Genomic DNA, 15,482 nt, shown 5'->3' with positions numbered 1-15,482 from the left:
GTCTTAATGTTTTGATTTATATTGTTTTACGGCTTTGTTGCTTGTCAGAATAGAAATTTTATTAATAATATTAGGCATAGGAATTGTAACAACAGTGGCTCCTTGGTGGTTGCTCCCCATTTGCAAAATGCCCTCCCTGGTGAGGTGCTTCTGTCCTCCCTCATTATTGACTTTCAGCAGAAAGACATTCCTGTTTACTCAGGGATTTGATGGGTTATAGACAAGACTGGGCATGGTAACCTTGAATTTACCAACTGTGAGGGTATGCGATTGCTTTTTGATGTTTTTCAATGTTCTAAACATTTTAAATATGTTCGTTTTATTTTACTTTGCACTGTGTTAACATTCCCACATCTGCCGCCCTGGGCTCCTTTGTCGGTAAAAGGCGGCATACAAAAGTAATAAATAAAAGCAAGTTCTGGCTCTCCTGCCTTGATCTCCTCCCCGCTGGGGTACTTGTGGGCTCCCTCCCTGGGCACGATCCCTGGCAACTTCCACCCGAACGCCCAGAGATGGCAGCCTTTGCCTGGAGACAGCTGCTCTCCTGAAGCCTGGGCTCTGGCTGCCAGCAGCCTGCTCTGCCAGGGCGTCCCCACCATCACCGCTGCCTCTTGCCACGCAGGCAGGGTCCCTCTCCCGGGTTGTTTACCACAGCGAGCCGGCTGGTGCCTCAGGAGTTAAGTGGCAAAGCAGGCAGGAGCTGATTCAGGTGGGTGGCACATTGCAGTGACAAGACTCCAGCTAGAGGGAAGGAGGGAGGGAGGGAGTCTAGAGGGAGAGGAGGCGGAGGAGGAGGGAGGTGTACACGGTGGTGGTGGCGGCGGCGGCGGAGAGGAAAGGAGAGAGAGAGATCGCAAATAAGATGTAAGAGGGGGAAAGGAAAGAGGATCTTTCTCCCCGCCGCTTCCCCAACAACTAGCTGGAAAGGAGAGCGCGAGAGCGCGCGCAGGGAACGAGGAAGGAGAGAGCCTCGGAGGCAGAGCCCTCTCCTGCCATCCTCTCCGTCCGGGTGGGGGAGTCTGGGCAAGCTCCCGAGCTTCGTCTGGGCCCCGGAACCGCACCGCCCCCCACTTGCCGCCGCCAGCCTCCTTGTGTCTGCCAACTCCAGGGATCCGTCTGAGCCAGATGTGCGTGCCTCGATGGCAGGGAGCAGCAGCTAAGAGGAGAGAAGAGAGGAGAATCCAAGGGTAAGTTGAGCTCCTTGTCCTTTACCCGTGGCGGGGGCATCGGAGGGGGGTGGCAGGTGGGGGGGATGCCGACGGGGAGGAAGGTTTGATTTGACGGACACCCTCTCTGGGTGGGTTTCGCCCGCGCGCGCTCTCCTGTTCCGGGAGAGGCAGAAGCGAGGAAGGGGGTTCGCGCGGGGATGAAGCCGCTGCCGTGTCGCTCTAGCGTCTTGGATGGTCTGGCTTTGGGAGCGGGGAGCGGATAAGAAAGTCAAGGCTGGAGGAAGACGAACTAGGTGGGAAAGAGGAGGGCGCTAACCGACTGCGAACTTTCGATCCGGATTTCGCGCCCAGTGGCGGCGTAGATCCGGAGTCGATCCTCTGGAATCCGAGGCAGCTGTACAGAGCGGGCGTTCTGATCCAGGTGTGTCCGAGTCTATCTTTCTCTCTCACACATGCACACACACACACTTATCCAAGGGGATGGTGAGGAGGCCAAACTCTGGTCTTGGCGAATGCTATCAGACAGCGCAGAAACCCCTCGTCCGACTGGGGAGAGGTTGACTTGGGTGTTCACTTCGGAGTGGCTCCCGTGGAGGGGGTGATCCCCGTGTGGGGTGGGGGGGAGGAGGTTGACACCGGTCGTCTACATGTAGTCACAGGATTCAGCCTCCACTCCCCTGGCGGAGAGGCTGGGGCTCGCTTGGCCCCGCGCATTTCACCCCGACGAACCTTAGGATCTCAAGAGGTTGCCTGGGCTCTGGCCGTCTAGCCTAGCAGTCTCCATCCTGCGATGGTGCCATAAACGAAAAGGGCTCTGGTTAGAAGCATCATAATACCCAGGAAGAGCTGATCGAGAGAGTGAAGTGTGCGTGTATGTGTTTATGAGAGAGAGATGGGTGGTGGTGGAATAGGAACTTGGTGCATTAGGAAGCCACATTGGCTTCTGCAGACAAGCCAAAGAACCACCTTCACTCACCATTGCCAACAGCCCCCTAAAGCCTTCTGCAATAACCCGGCGATGGCTGTCTGTCGTCATCCCAGAGAGAGAGCCAGGCTAGCCTGCGAGGAAGCGAGCGAGGAAGGCGGTGGGGGTCAGCTCTGCCGAAGAGTTGCTGGCGGAACAAGTGCAGGCGTTGGAGGGAGCTGTGCTTGCTGTCTGCTCCTTCCTTCCCTTCCTTGCGTGTGCCTAAGGAGAAATACAGCCCTGCCGAACCGTTTTCCTGTTGTAGTTATGGCATATTCTACCCACACGTGAAGAGACTCTGTTCAGCCCCTCCGCCCCGCTCCCCTTTCCCCCTGCAATCCTGCTTCTGATCTGCAACCCATCTTGGGAAAGGAATGTATCCCTGTAGCGAGGCAAAGGGAGTTTTTCCAACGGGAGCTTTCGTCACATGAAATAGATCTGTAAATGATTTGTATTTCTTTCACTTCTGTGTTAGATCATGCAGTTTAGTTAGATTAGATCATGGCTGTGAAGCAAACCTTCCCTAGTAATGGAGTAGAAGCTCTCTCTAAGGGGAAGGCGGGGGACATTGGAAAAGGAGGGATCTTTTTTACAGTGAGCATCAGGAAGTCTGTGTGTTCACAGTTCCCCTCACAGCAATCAGATCACTTGCCCCCTTTCTTCCTTCCTTCCTTTCTTTCCAGATGCATGGACCTGTATCTTTCATTCTCTCATCCTTTGCCTAAGGCTGTGTGCACACTATACTTTTAAAGTGCATTCAGCGCACATCCCCTCAAAGACTCCTGGGCTCTGTAGTTTGTTAAGGGTTGCTGGGGATCGCAACTCTGCGAGGGGTAATTATCTGAGGGGAAGAATGTGTTCTAAAGGTGTACGCAAAGCTAACTCACTCTACAAAATCTCAGTGTCAAAAGGCTTGTGTTGAAGGGTCCTCCCCCTTGCCTCCAGTGCAATGCTCCTGGCACAATGATGCTCTGCTGTCGAAAGGGTGTGTGTTTCTCCTCAGCAGTAGCCGATCCTTTACAAGCTGTTGCTGAAAAAGTGGAGGAATTTGACCCAGACCTGTGTTAGCTTTCCTTATTAGCATCTCCAATGTGTGCGCGCGCTGGGGAGGGGGATTTGCACACAGAAAGGACACCCAGATGACTTGCCCTTCATTTTGTGTTTCCTGTGTAACACTGGCAGGTGGAACTTACATAGCTCCACTAGGGTGAGATGTATGACCACACATCTCACCTTGGGGTGGGGGAGGGGGAGAGAAGTGCATAAAGCAGGAGCGCAAGTCAGTCACACTTCCTTTCCTCCTCCGCTTCTGTTAAATGCCCAAAGTTGCTCTTGGGTCTTGATCTGTATGGTCAGCTGGGTGCTCTGCATGCTCAGCCCTCTCCTCACTAGGCTCTCAGAGTCTCGGGATGTGCTCTTGGAAGGAGACCATAATCAGATGGCCACTGCTTATTGCCAGCCAGAGGGAGATTCAGCTCCAAAAGGTTGCCCTCCACTCTTCTAGGACTAGGAGGTACCTGTGGCTTGCCGTCAGAATATCTGGATATCTTGAAAAAGAAGGGTCTTGGTCCCAGGAGGTGGGCAAGTAGATATCTTAGGGACTCAAAGTAAGGCAGATGAGCCTGGAGGGCAACTACTAGCAGGAAAGTGAGGAACAGACCTGGAGGTATGCTGAATTTTCTGTGATGATCCTATTTCCCTTATTTAAGCAACAGTCGAGCTGCTGTTTGCCCTTGAGATCAAGGGACTTCTGTGCTCCGCTGAGCATCCGGCAAGAAGGCAGGCACGTAGAAGCGCTTTGCTAAATAAGCAGGGCTAATGCTGCAGTTTGTCCTTCCTTCATCAAGTGGAACAAATTCCATTCTAACCATCACCTGTAGGAGGAAACTCCAGAGTGACTTCCCCCCCTGAATATAAATACTGGGAACCCAGTGCAGAGGACACACCTAGCTGTGGCCTCAGGAGTTTCTACTGGCAAAATGGCCCAGTGATTGGAAAACAGCCTTTTCCCATAGAGCTCCTGCCAGGAGTTCTCTCTGCACATCTCCCCTGTTTGTGGGTCAAGAGGTCTTCTCACCACCAAATGAACCTCTTGCCTCTGTTCTCCAGCCTCATGATAATATACTGCAGTGTTCCTTGACCTGGTGTCGCTGTTCACCTTGGGGAAAACCACCCTCTTTTAGCTGACCTAGTTCCGTGCTACTCCATAGCCTTACATCTTAAATAGTGACACTTACACTAGTTCAGCATCAGTGTTAAAAGCAAGTGAAAAACTGTCGTTCCTTTGCATTGATACAAAATGACTCCACATGAAGTTTCTGTGCTGACAAAATTTATGGAGCGGGAGAAGCCAGATAGTGGCAGGGCAGCTGGGTTTCTCAGATCTCTCTACCTTTATATGTGTTGCCTACATATATTATGCATGCTACACCCGTCCAAATTCTGGTAAATGTTGGCATGTGTGCGCGATTGTTAATAGAGAGAGAGAATGGGAAATGTTAAGTTTCTCCAAATTTTGGCAATAACATATATGCTGGATTTAAAGCAACCTGGGAAGAAAATTGAAATATTTCATTACATTTTGGTAGTGCAATGTTCCAAGAGAATATTAGAGACAACATGAACCACTGTTGTTGCCATTGTGCGAGTTATTGAGTTTCACTGTATTTAGCTTCAAGCAAAAACAAAACTGAATTGTTGTGTTGTTGGGCCCAAGGACTCAAGGAAGCAATGAAGCTGTCGTGACATCTTCTGTTGGACCAGTTTTGAAATTCTGAAAGACTGGCTGGCTCTGGGCAATGTAATTTACTAAAGCTGTTCCACCAGCTTCTAATATCTAGTATTTGTATAACACACCTCTGAGTGTCCAGGCACCTCACATACATTTCCTCCAGCAATTTTTGCAACAACCCTATGTGGCAGATCAGAATTGTTACCATGAGTTCAATGAAACATGAGAATGGCATCTGTGTGTGTACATTTTGGCAGCGAATGTGGCACCGACTTACTAGAACCTAGATGCAGGGGATATCCTAGTCGGTTCTTGAACTTTCTTCTATGCCTGCACATACTCAAAGGCCTCACTGCAATGTACACATCAACAATGTCATTATCACATGGCATTTATTACATGCTAGGGGGATTAGTGCATGAGGCCACTGCAGCCTGGGTTATGAATCTGCATATATTCTTTGAAATCAGTGCAGTCCAACCTAGCAGGTTTTGCACATATGATAGAAAGGCTGTGAGGCTGTTCTAGAATTCAAGAAATTTTGGAATCCAGCCTTGAAGTTTGTTGCAAAACAGATTTTAAAATCTGCCTCCTCCAAAACCAAGTACCAAGTATTCTATTCATCTCCGTGTGCTAGTCTACAGACCTCCAAACACCCAGAGCAAAGGTTCATTCTTAGCTTCATTAATTTCTTCACATATGTTTTAGGTTACTTGGTTGGATTTGTTGTTTGTTTGTTTTGGTGTTACCATAAGGGAGCTGGGCATGTTTAGCCTGGAGAAGAGGAGGTTAAGGGGTGATATGATAGCCATGTTCAAATATATAAAAGGATGTCATATAGAGGAGGGAGAAAGGTTGTTTTCTGCTGCTCCAGAGAAGCGGACACGGAGCAATGGATCCAAACTACAAGAAAGAAGATTCCACCTAAACATTAGGAAGAACTTCCTGACAGTAAGAGCTGTTCGACAGTGGAATTTGCTGCCAAGGCGTGTGGTGGAGTCTCCTTCTTTGGAGGTCTTTAAGCAGAGGCTTGACAACCATATGTCAGGAGTGCTCTGATGGTGTTTCTTGCTTGGCAGGGGGTTGGACTCAATGGCCCTTGTGGTCTATTCCAACTCTATGATTCTATGATTCTATGTTGGATTTTGTGAATGAGAAAGGTGATGGATTTTATTGGTTGGAGTTTCTTTTAGTGGGAGCAGTCATAGAGTACAAGCTTAAGGCTAATGCCTAAGTATTCACTCCTGTCCAAAGTAGAGTTATATGCTGCTTGAAAGATTCTCTTCAGCTGAGGCTGGCTCAATAAAAGGTGACACCTTTCCGTCCTACATAATCTTACATAGAACTTCCGCCTGAGCCTGGTGAAAAGGTTTTCCGCTGAATTCATTCATGTTATAAAAGGCTTTTTGAAGAAAAAAGAAAGAAAAAGAAATAAATATATTCTCTCTTTGTTCTTCTTATCTCATCCTATAGCAGCACAGTTATATTACAGAAACAAGAGGAGTGCTGAGTCCATTCAGGGATGTGAGCTGTGATACATCATAATGTCTTATGAACTGGAGTAACTCAGATCCTGATGTGAGAAAAGGGGATTGTTGATGCAAGTATTATTCACGTCTGTAGCTGCATTTGCATAAGAGCTGCACGCATTTAGATGTGATTAATGCATTGCAGGAGGTTGGAGTAGATTTAACTTTGGGGTCCCTTCCAACTCTACAGTTCTGTGATTCTATGACATATTATAACTGTGTATACTGATATAATATATGTATTATAACTGTGTATACTGATAGTGTCTACCTGCTCGGCCCACTGGCCTAGCCCCCAATATGTATTCACCATAACCACCAAGAGACATAATGTTCATACACAAAAAGTGGAGTCCACAACCTCACATACAGAATTTATGCAAACAAAGTTTGTTACACACACACACACACACACACACACAAGCTATGCTGAATGTGCAAGGGCCCCCATTCTTCTTCCTGTATGCTCAGTGTACATAATTGTAATGTGTGCACAGGCCTTTTAGTCAGGGCTGGCCCTACCATTAGTCAGAGTGGCATGATGACTTCAGGTGGTAGATGCTGAGGGATAGGGAATGGGAGCAAGGTATTGGTGGACAGGACAGTTTATGCCACATGGCATTTCCTGAACCTTCTAAGCTGTCCTGTTGCCCTCATGAACATTGGAGGAGATTGTCCTGTTGCCAGTGTTGAAGGAAGGTTCACCCACTAGCCCCAGCAGCTTTTGCACATGGTGCCATTTTGTCACTTGCCTTGGATAGCAAAATGTCTTGGGTGGCCCAGCTCTGGCTTTAGTGTGATTTATGTTATGTAATGAAATCTTTATTTCTCTTAATCAAAACAAAACTATAGATGGTGATAAGGGTGTTGTTGTTGTTTAGTCGTTTAGTCGTGTCCGACTCTTCGTGACCCCATGGACCAGAGCACGCCAGGCACTCCTGTCTTCCACTGTCTCCCGCAGTTTGGTCAGACTCATGTTTGTAGCTTCAAGAACACTGTCCAACCATCTCGTACTCTGTCGTCCCCTTCTCCTTGTGCCCTCAATCTTTCCCAACATCAGGGTCTTTTCCAGGGAGTCTTCTCTTCTCATGAGGTGGCCAAAGTATTGGAGCCTCAGCTTCATGATCTGTCCTTCCAGTGAGCGGTGATAAGGGCAACAGGTATCTAACCCCTGCCTTTTGCAGCTATGCCTATGATATCAGAAAATATGCCAATTAGTTTCCTCAGGATCACCTTAACTAAACTGTTTCTTCCTGGGAAGTGTCTTCTCAAAATATTTTCCCCCATAAGTGTTTTTTCTTCTGCTATGGTCTGTTCTCAGATGTATCAATACAACAAGGTCTGTCTTATGTTCTACTCTTATTTCTGTTCTCACATCAAAGGCTTCCTGGGATAAACTGTTCCTTCCTGCTCTTTGATGTGTTTATTTCCAAAGACTGTTTCATGCAGAGCAACTGGTTGTGTTATGACATTTATTTTTATACACATCTGCATGTCTGTGCCAACCACCTTGAATGGTTAGACAAGATTCTTCATAAAAGATAGATCTGAAGACACCAGAGAGGCATCTTCAGCGAGTTTGGTATTAAATGAATGAAGAGCTATATGGGGTTTTCAATTATTGCTTCTGGATTGATTGTCATTCTGTTAACATTATAATGCCAGACTACAATTTATTACAACCGGACTTTGCTTTCCAGTGGCTCAAATATCTTCTCTGCTAGAAAATAATTCTCAAAGTATTGTACCTATGCAAGCACCTGTCCTATTACAACAGCTTATGGCACACATTAGGTCACAGCCACACTTTAACAGTCATGGAGATTCCCAAGGACTGCTGTTTGTTAGAGCTGCTCGGAATTGTAGCTCTGTAAGGCCAACACTTTTCACAAACTCCAGCTCCCAGGATTCTTTGGGGAAAGTTATTCTCCTGTACTGGTGTGATCCTATAAGAAATTACTCACTCTTGGCTCCTCTTCAGCCCATTATGGCATAAGCAATTGAAACAAGGGGTAGAGTCTCTCAGAAGCAGAGCCAAGAGGGTTTGGCCAGCCATGAATTAGTATCCAGTAACTCAAGCTCAGAACTCTCCTATTTATTAACCACCCCTGGTTGATTTTTCAAGCTTTCAATAATCTGAGGCCATGAATAAATAACCTGTTGCAGGGTAGCCACAAGTTTTTCAAAATGTGTTTTCTGTGCTGTCAGTAAATCTAGAAATCACTAACCTCCTTCTTAATCCAGATTGCCATTCAGGTTGATGAAAGTAAAAAGTGAACTAATTGCTACACAAAGGCTCCAGATCTATGATAATGTCCCATCAAGTCAAAAGCTTCAAATGTGGTTTGGAAAGTCAGCTGCAACCTGAACTGTTTTTATATGCCATGGGATCATATTATCCATCACACACAACCAGAGATACATGTCAGTTCAAGGTGACAAAATAAATGTAGTTGACTGATGAGGCAGATATGGTCCAATAATAGATGGAGAAATAATCTGGGAGTCCTCTGAAGGCTCATCCAGACTTCTGCTTGCCCTGCTTTCTTCTCCCAGGGAAAACCCGATCTTTACCACTGAATCAGAGCAAACATCAGTTGGGTTTGATGTTTAAAGAGCAGGTTTTCCCAGGAAAAGTGGTGGGGCAACTGCTTGGACCTTTGTTTTCTGGGCATGGCAGGGGTGAAACTAGGCTTTATTTCACCTGGGTCAAAGACCCAGTTTGGCACACCTCCAATGCACATTTGCGCTTGCGCGCACACACACACAGAGGGAGAGGTTGGGAGCCTCAATAGCACTCCTCTGGAGGTTTCATCCGGGGCAAAGAAAAGCCTGGCTAACCTGCCCCCCCCCCCGTAGCTATGGCTCTGGGCATGGGACAAGCAGAATTGTGAATGAGCCCTAAATTCCAAAGTACCTCCAACTTTGGTAGCAGCATAATCTTGCCGAGTCTCCTGTGATATCCAGAGGCTTCTTCTGTTCTTGTGAGATAAAAGGTCTGCTGCAGGTCCAGCACCTGAATTATCTGCACAGGAAGTAGAAGAGAAATTATGAGAACAAGGGGATATGGCTGGGAGTCATGAAATGAGCATAGGAAAGGGGATAAAGTTCAGTAAGTATTCTGAAAGAGCAGCTTGACAGTCAGATCTGTTAGCCCTATAATAACCTCCTTCTGCTTCCTGCATTTAAAACTAGGTTGGACACAACTGATTCTTAGCTGGAGGGTGAAGACCTCAGCCAGGATAACTTGGTTGCTTGCTGAAACATTGAATTTAGAGGAATCACCATCAAATTACACTATGCAGTCCTGTCCAAAGTTGGGATTTTGTTTAAGGCATTTTACAGGGCAGTCCTAGATTAAGGTATATAGGATTTTACCACCATTTTTTTATAAAGTGTGGTGTTTTCTGTTTCTTTTTTTTAAAAAAACCAGTATTTTTATTTTTGAGAACATAATTTGGATGCTTCATACAATATGATGTTGGAGAATTTCAGTTCTAAAAACATTGTGGTAGTGATTGTAGAGAAAACCTGAAAGCATTCTGGAGGAATGAATATGGGAGTTCCAACCCTGCCCCCTCCAATCAAATGTGACTTTCTGATAGAATTTTTTCCTGTAGGAATTACTGATCACCTATAGCTGCCACCAGGAATGGCAGTGATTTTATGAGGTAATCCTAGAATCTTCAAAACTAATGAGAAACTTGGCACAATCTGGAGAATTGGAATGTTTTGCATATTTATTTATCTTAATGGGTTTGGGCCCAGTCTCGTACGTTGTAAAATGCCACCATTTGTAACTAATTGTCACCAGAAGTATTTGATTTGGTTGTATAATTGATTCTGCCAGTAGTAATGCTACTATAGAAAGATACAGCAGTTATAACACTTCATTATACAATCATTACTGGTTCTATATATTATTCAGTTTTCCAGGCAATAAGAGTTGTTCTGCAACCAACCTCATAGAAGCAGAAGGTGTTTCATAACTAAAAACTTGCTATCATTTGTGGAGCTCAGGGAACAGTTGGCATAGCAGGTAGCAACTGATGCTATTTTGTCTGCGCAGATACAATGATTTTTGTAATCACATATAAGTTGTTGGAACAAACATCCAGCCACATTAACAGGCATCCGTTTTGATAAGTCTCTCATTGAATTGTTAACTTGGGAAATAATATTGCAAGAGAAATTGTGAAGGCCAACAATTTGAGGTCAAAAAGAGCTGGAAGGGTGGAAAAGTTCCTGAACAACATGGCTACTGGCCAAGAATTTAACTGGATTTTACTTTACACAAGAGGCATACCTGTCTACTGGAAGTTTGAAATGACTGAGAGATGATGGATTGCTCCATAATTTCCTTGGGGCACAAAGCTGGCAAAAGTCAGTTACTGCTTTGGTAAACACTTAGATTGTTTGAGCAGATATCCTCCTATCTGAAAGGATGTTATCCTACATCTCCACCTCTCTGCTTCTTGGTCTGTCTAGCTAGTGATGCTATACTTTTCTAGTCTTACCACTGAAAGCTAATCAAGGGTTGGCAATATGCCTATCAGGAAGAAATTTTAAACAACACAAAATTTGCACCAATATCCAGTTGTTTATGGTAAAGGTAGCTCACTTCTATTAACAGCAAATTGGAAAAAAATCTACAGTCTCTTAAATGCTACGACTGTGTTGTGAAAATCTGGAAATTGCAGAAAGAATTAAATTGAGAAACATCTTTAAGAGATTGGCAACTAACACTTATTTTGGATAAAAAGGTTGTTATTTGTCCATAGCTAAAATTCTGCCACTCAATTCCTTTGTACAGTTTTCTTTATTGCAAAATATGATTAGCATTTCTGTATTTTTATATATATTTTTAATACACACAGTCTTGTGCCAAGTCTGTGATGTTTTAAAGTACCCTGAATTACTCACTTCACAGCAGAAGCAAGCCTCTGGTCTTCATTATCAAAGACTATAGACTAGGGATGGACAAATCTGACAATTTCTCAATTTTTAACATTTCAGTTCTTTACATTGCCATGTCATTTTTGTGGAATTCCCACAAAAATAAGGCCCTCATGAAAATTCATTAGCATTTTAGTGTGAATTTCTTGTAAAATATACAAATTTGGCATTATTTCAATACACATTATTTCAAAGTATATTTCCCTAATATAGTGTATTTTGTATGTCGTGTATGAGTTTTAGGCACATTTTATCTAGTATATGTGTTTTTTGTATACATCACTTGGCCAGAAAACTGCATTGCAAAATTTGAAGGAGTGCAGATTTCAAAGGATGACTATGTTTCAGTTTGCATATTGTTTCAGAAAGTGTGCATTCGGAAATTCATCTTTAATTACATACTGGATTGAATTTCTTCCCTAATCCCATCATACATCCTGGACTGGCTTTTGAGCTATATGAATGGATACTTAAAAACAACTGATACTTCTGTGATGCTCAGAAAATCCTGTCGTTCAATTGCTCTTTACTGTGTGTCTATATACCAGATCCTCAGCTGGTGTAAATCCGTTTGTCTCCAGCCAATCTTCTTGGTATTGCTGGTTTAGATCACATGAGGATTTGGCCTATAGATACCTGCGGCCTTCCTACTGGGGCTTACTAATTAATTCCCTACATGTAGGCGCTTGCTGCAGCCAATTGCTTTTGCAATCTAGTCCTTGCGCCTGGGAGCACAATGGAGATCTGTGTCTCGCTTGGACTCTCTTTGCAATGAGGTGTGAGCCACTGGCGTGCTGATTGATGATATCTTCTTCTGACTCTTTCTATGAGCAAGATGTGCCAGCCACTTTCTCCTATTCTGTTGTGTGGCCTCCTGCAAATGAAATTATTGTTTCCTGGGAAATACATTCCCTTTCTCTTTTTTTCTGGAAATTACCAGTCCCCCACCACCTGAAAAGAAAAACACCCAAAAGATTTCTTCTTCTATCACAACACCAAGTTTTTGCATCAAAAACCTGGAGACAAAAACAAAAACAAAATTGCACCATGCTTTTTGAAATCAAGGCTGGTGCTACAGTTTAAGGAAGTGACTCAAACCACCCAGTCCTACTCCTGTGTAAACCTCATTTTGTCGTACAGGAGCAGTATCTGGTGAGATGGGATGTGCTATCTTTCTGGGTGATATTCTTTTAAATGAGTTCTGTTGCAGCTCTGGGATAGCTCAGTCAGTAGAGCATGAGACTCTTAATATCAGGATTGTGGGTTTGAGCCCCACCTTGGGCAAAAAAAATCCTGCGTTGCAGGGGGTTGGACTAGATGACCTGAATGGCACCTCCCAACTATGATTCTATGATCTATGAACTATTAGGGAGACAAATGTCTGTTTATTTCCTTAGGCACTGGAGTTCACTGTGCTATGAATCATTAAGAACGCAAAAGAGGCCTGCTAGATCAGATAAAAAAATCTGATCCAGTCAAATATCTTATTCTCACAGTGGCTAACCAGAAGCCTATTGAAAGCCCACAAGCAGGGTATGAGTACAACAGCACTCTCCCCACTTGTGATACCCAACAACTGGTATGTTCATGAATCATCTCATTACATTTATTCCTCACCTTTCTTCCATCACAGAACTCAGGGCAGTATACATGGTATCCCCACATGGTCTTCCATGCAAGCAATGGCCAGACACAGACCTCATAAGTTTCAGGGAGGTGGCTGCACCATGTGTCTTCAATCTACTATCAGGAAAGGAGTGTGTGCTCCAGCAGTTGTTCTGTGCATCCTTTTCTGTCTCTCTTCCCTGTTGTAGGTAAAAATGGGATCAGGCTATCTATAGCAGGCCAGAAGACAAGAGCAGGTAAAATAATCATTGGGGCCAAGAGGCAAGTGACATGGTCCTTACATAATACAGTATCTCACTGCTCCAAAATTGCTATGGTCTGAAAAAGAGACATTAGGTGACAAAGGTGTTCCCCAGGACCCAGTACAGCAACTGGTGAACAGAATCATAGGCAGTATCTGCTGTTGGGGAGGGAAAGGAGTTGTCTGGCAATTGGATGCTTTGGTGTGTTCTAGAATCCTTCCACTCTGAACTAAGGTCATTTCGCCCTAGCAGATTGCTTCATCAATATTTCAATGCAAGATTTGTATGCTTCCTTTCTGCCAAATGGCATTTAAGGAGGCTCAACAAAACACCAAATTTCCTATGAATGGATCAGCCATACCCTTTAGTGAACCATCAGTCAAAGTAGTTTGGACCTGAAGTGGGGATGCACAAACCAGCCTCTTTGCATTCCATGTCAGGTTCACAGGCACTCAGTCTTAGGTCAATTCCTGCTGGCTTTGCATATTTTTAAAAGAAAAATATATGGCAGTTATCATTTAAACTGTTTGCTTCTTGAACACATGGTAGATATGCTTTGCAGGCATTCTTTCCCCCAAATATGCATTTTGGTATGCTTTCCAATGTATTTCCCTCTAAAATACACATTTCTCCCATAAAATACACATTACTGTAAGCATATTTTTTTGAACCAAAGCTGCATTTAGAGGAGTGCATAATCTAGTTAATAGCTGCGTTCCAATCCACACATAAGTCTGGGACCAATAAATTAGCTTCAGTTCACTTCAAAATGTGGACCAAATGAATTTCTCCTCCATTCCAGCAAACGGCTAGCTTGAAGTCAATTGTTGTGCACACAGCTCCTATAATGCAATCCAGCCCTACCCTGCTGTTCAGGTAGCAGTCAGTCACACAGCAACATTTAACCTATGTCATTTAATTCCCTGTTATTTTTATATTTACATGACTTGAAAGCCTTATCAGCATAACTCAATCACTGCTTGAAAGAGCAACCATACATTCTACAAGAAACTCTGCTGTGACCTTCAATAGTTGCACCAGTCCTGCTGGCGACATCCCCACCTCACTTGCCCACCTCCCCTTTCCTGTGCTGAAGGCCAATTGGAACTTAGCTTGTGCCTCCCAAGCCTCTTGTATTTCCTCCCCATAAGCCATGGAAAATGAGAAGTAGGTGAAGGAGAGCTGTTTAAGAGCCTGAAGCAGTTCCAGGGCATCAATCAGTTTATAGGCAGTGAAATATACGTGCAGGTCTGGAGGTTGTTGATGGGGTAGAGTATTTTGCGATAAATATATTTATTGCAGGTTGTGTAAAAGGCTGTTCCAATGAGTGGTTTTTAGTAAGGCAATAAATGGTCAAGAAAATTGCTCCGATTGCATCTCGGCACATCTCAGGCACTGAAGCTAAATGGGGGTCTGTTCAAGCCCCTTTGCTTTGTCAGAGGGGAAAGGCAGTGGGTGAGAGGGAGCAACGTCCTGTGACTTCTGTTCATGCAAGGTGGAACACTTGCTATTTTGGGGGAGTAGAGTGGCGGAATCCTTTGGCTTGAGATACGCTGCTTGTGCATATATGATGAGATTGCTCCTTCTGTTAAGAAGCAGGATTGCAATGAACGGGTCATGATAGCTGGGAGAGGCAGAAGGAAACTGCTCAAGGTCATGCACAAAATACAATGAGCAAGTCTCACACTGGGTGACGCAGGCAGAGGGCAGGATCTGCAAAGGAACAGAAGGAGCATGTTGTGTGCAGGATGTGGATTAGGGGGGTGGTGGTTTTGACCATGAATGCCAAGAAGACAAGCTTGTCAACTACATTTGCACATGCACTTATATTTATATATGGTGTGTTCTAGTCACAGAAGTTGACCTTTCTGAATAAGGCGGGGAAGTAACATGTTGGTAGGTATTGCATTTCTGGTGAGATGCGCTGCTGATGCTGAGGTGGTTCAGAATAAAAAATGGTGATGATGAAAAGGGCTATTTCCCCATGTCCTGGTTGCAGGTTTCTTGTAGGCATCTGATTGGCTGCAGTTGGAAGCAGGATGCTTGGTTAGATGGTCCTGTGGTTTAATCCAGCAGGGCTCTCCATACAATCTTATAAGAGCACAGAACAGAACTGTACAGATCCTTCCTTCTGACAAAAGCTAGAATAACTTTTTTTGTTGTTCCTTCCATTTCATTCCATTTGGTTTTACAGTCTTGATTCACATGCAACCATTTATATGCAAAGCTGAAGATATTGCTTCAATATAATAAAATGTTTTCCGG

General features: G+C 44.5%; 1 protein-coding gene across 2 annotated transcripts in view; it reads left to right on the top strand.

Moving 5' to 3' along the window:
* Positions 1-491: 491 nt before the first annotated feature.
* Positions 492-15,482, top strand: part of LRRN2 (leucine rich repeat neuronal 2) — a 155,945-nt gene continuing 140,954 nt past the window's right edge. The window contains exon 1 of one of the 2 annotated variants that reach the window (XM_082228145.1): positions 492-1,187. The gene's annotated coding sequence lies outside the window, so the exon portion shown is untranslated. Of the gene's footprint in view, positions 1,188-1,284; positions 1,591-15,482 lie in introns of those variants that run through there. The other variant, XM_082228146.1, reaches the window with a different exon arrangement.

Source organism: Podarcis vaucheri (genome assembly GCF_965113315.1).
Source record: "Podarcis vaucheri genome assembly, chromosome: 6".
NCBI classification, from domain to species: Eukaryota; Metazoa; Chordata; class Lepidosauria; order Squamata; family Lacertidae; genus Podarcis; species Podarcis vaucheri.
The sequence above is the reverse complement of the archived record's forward strand: the minus strand, read 5'-3'. Positions and strand labels throughout refer to the sequence as shown.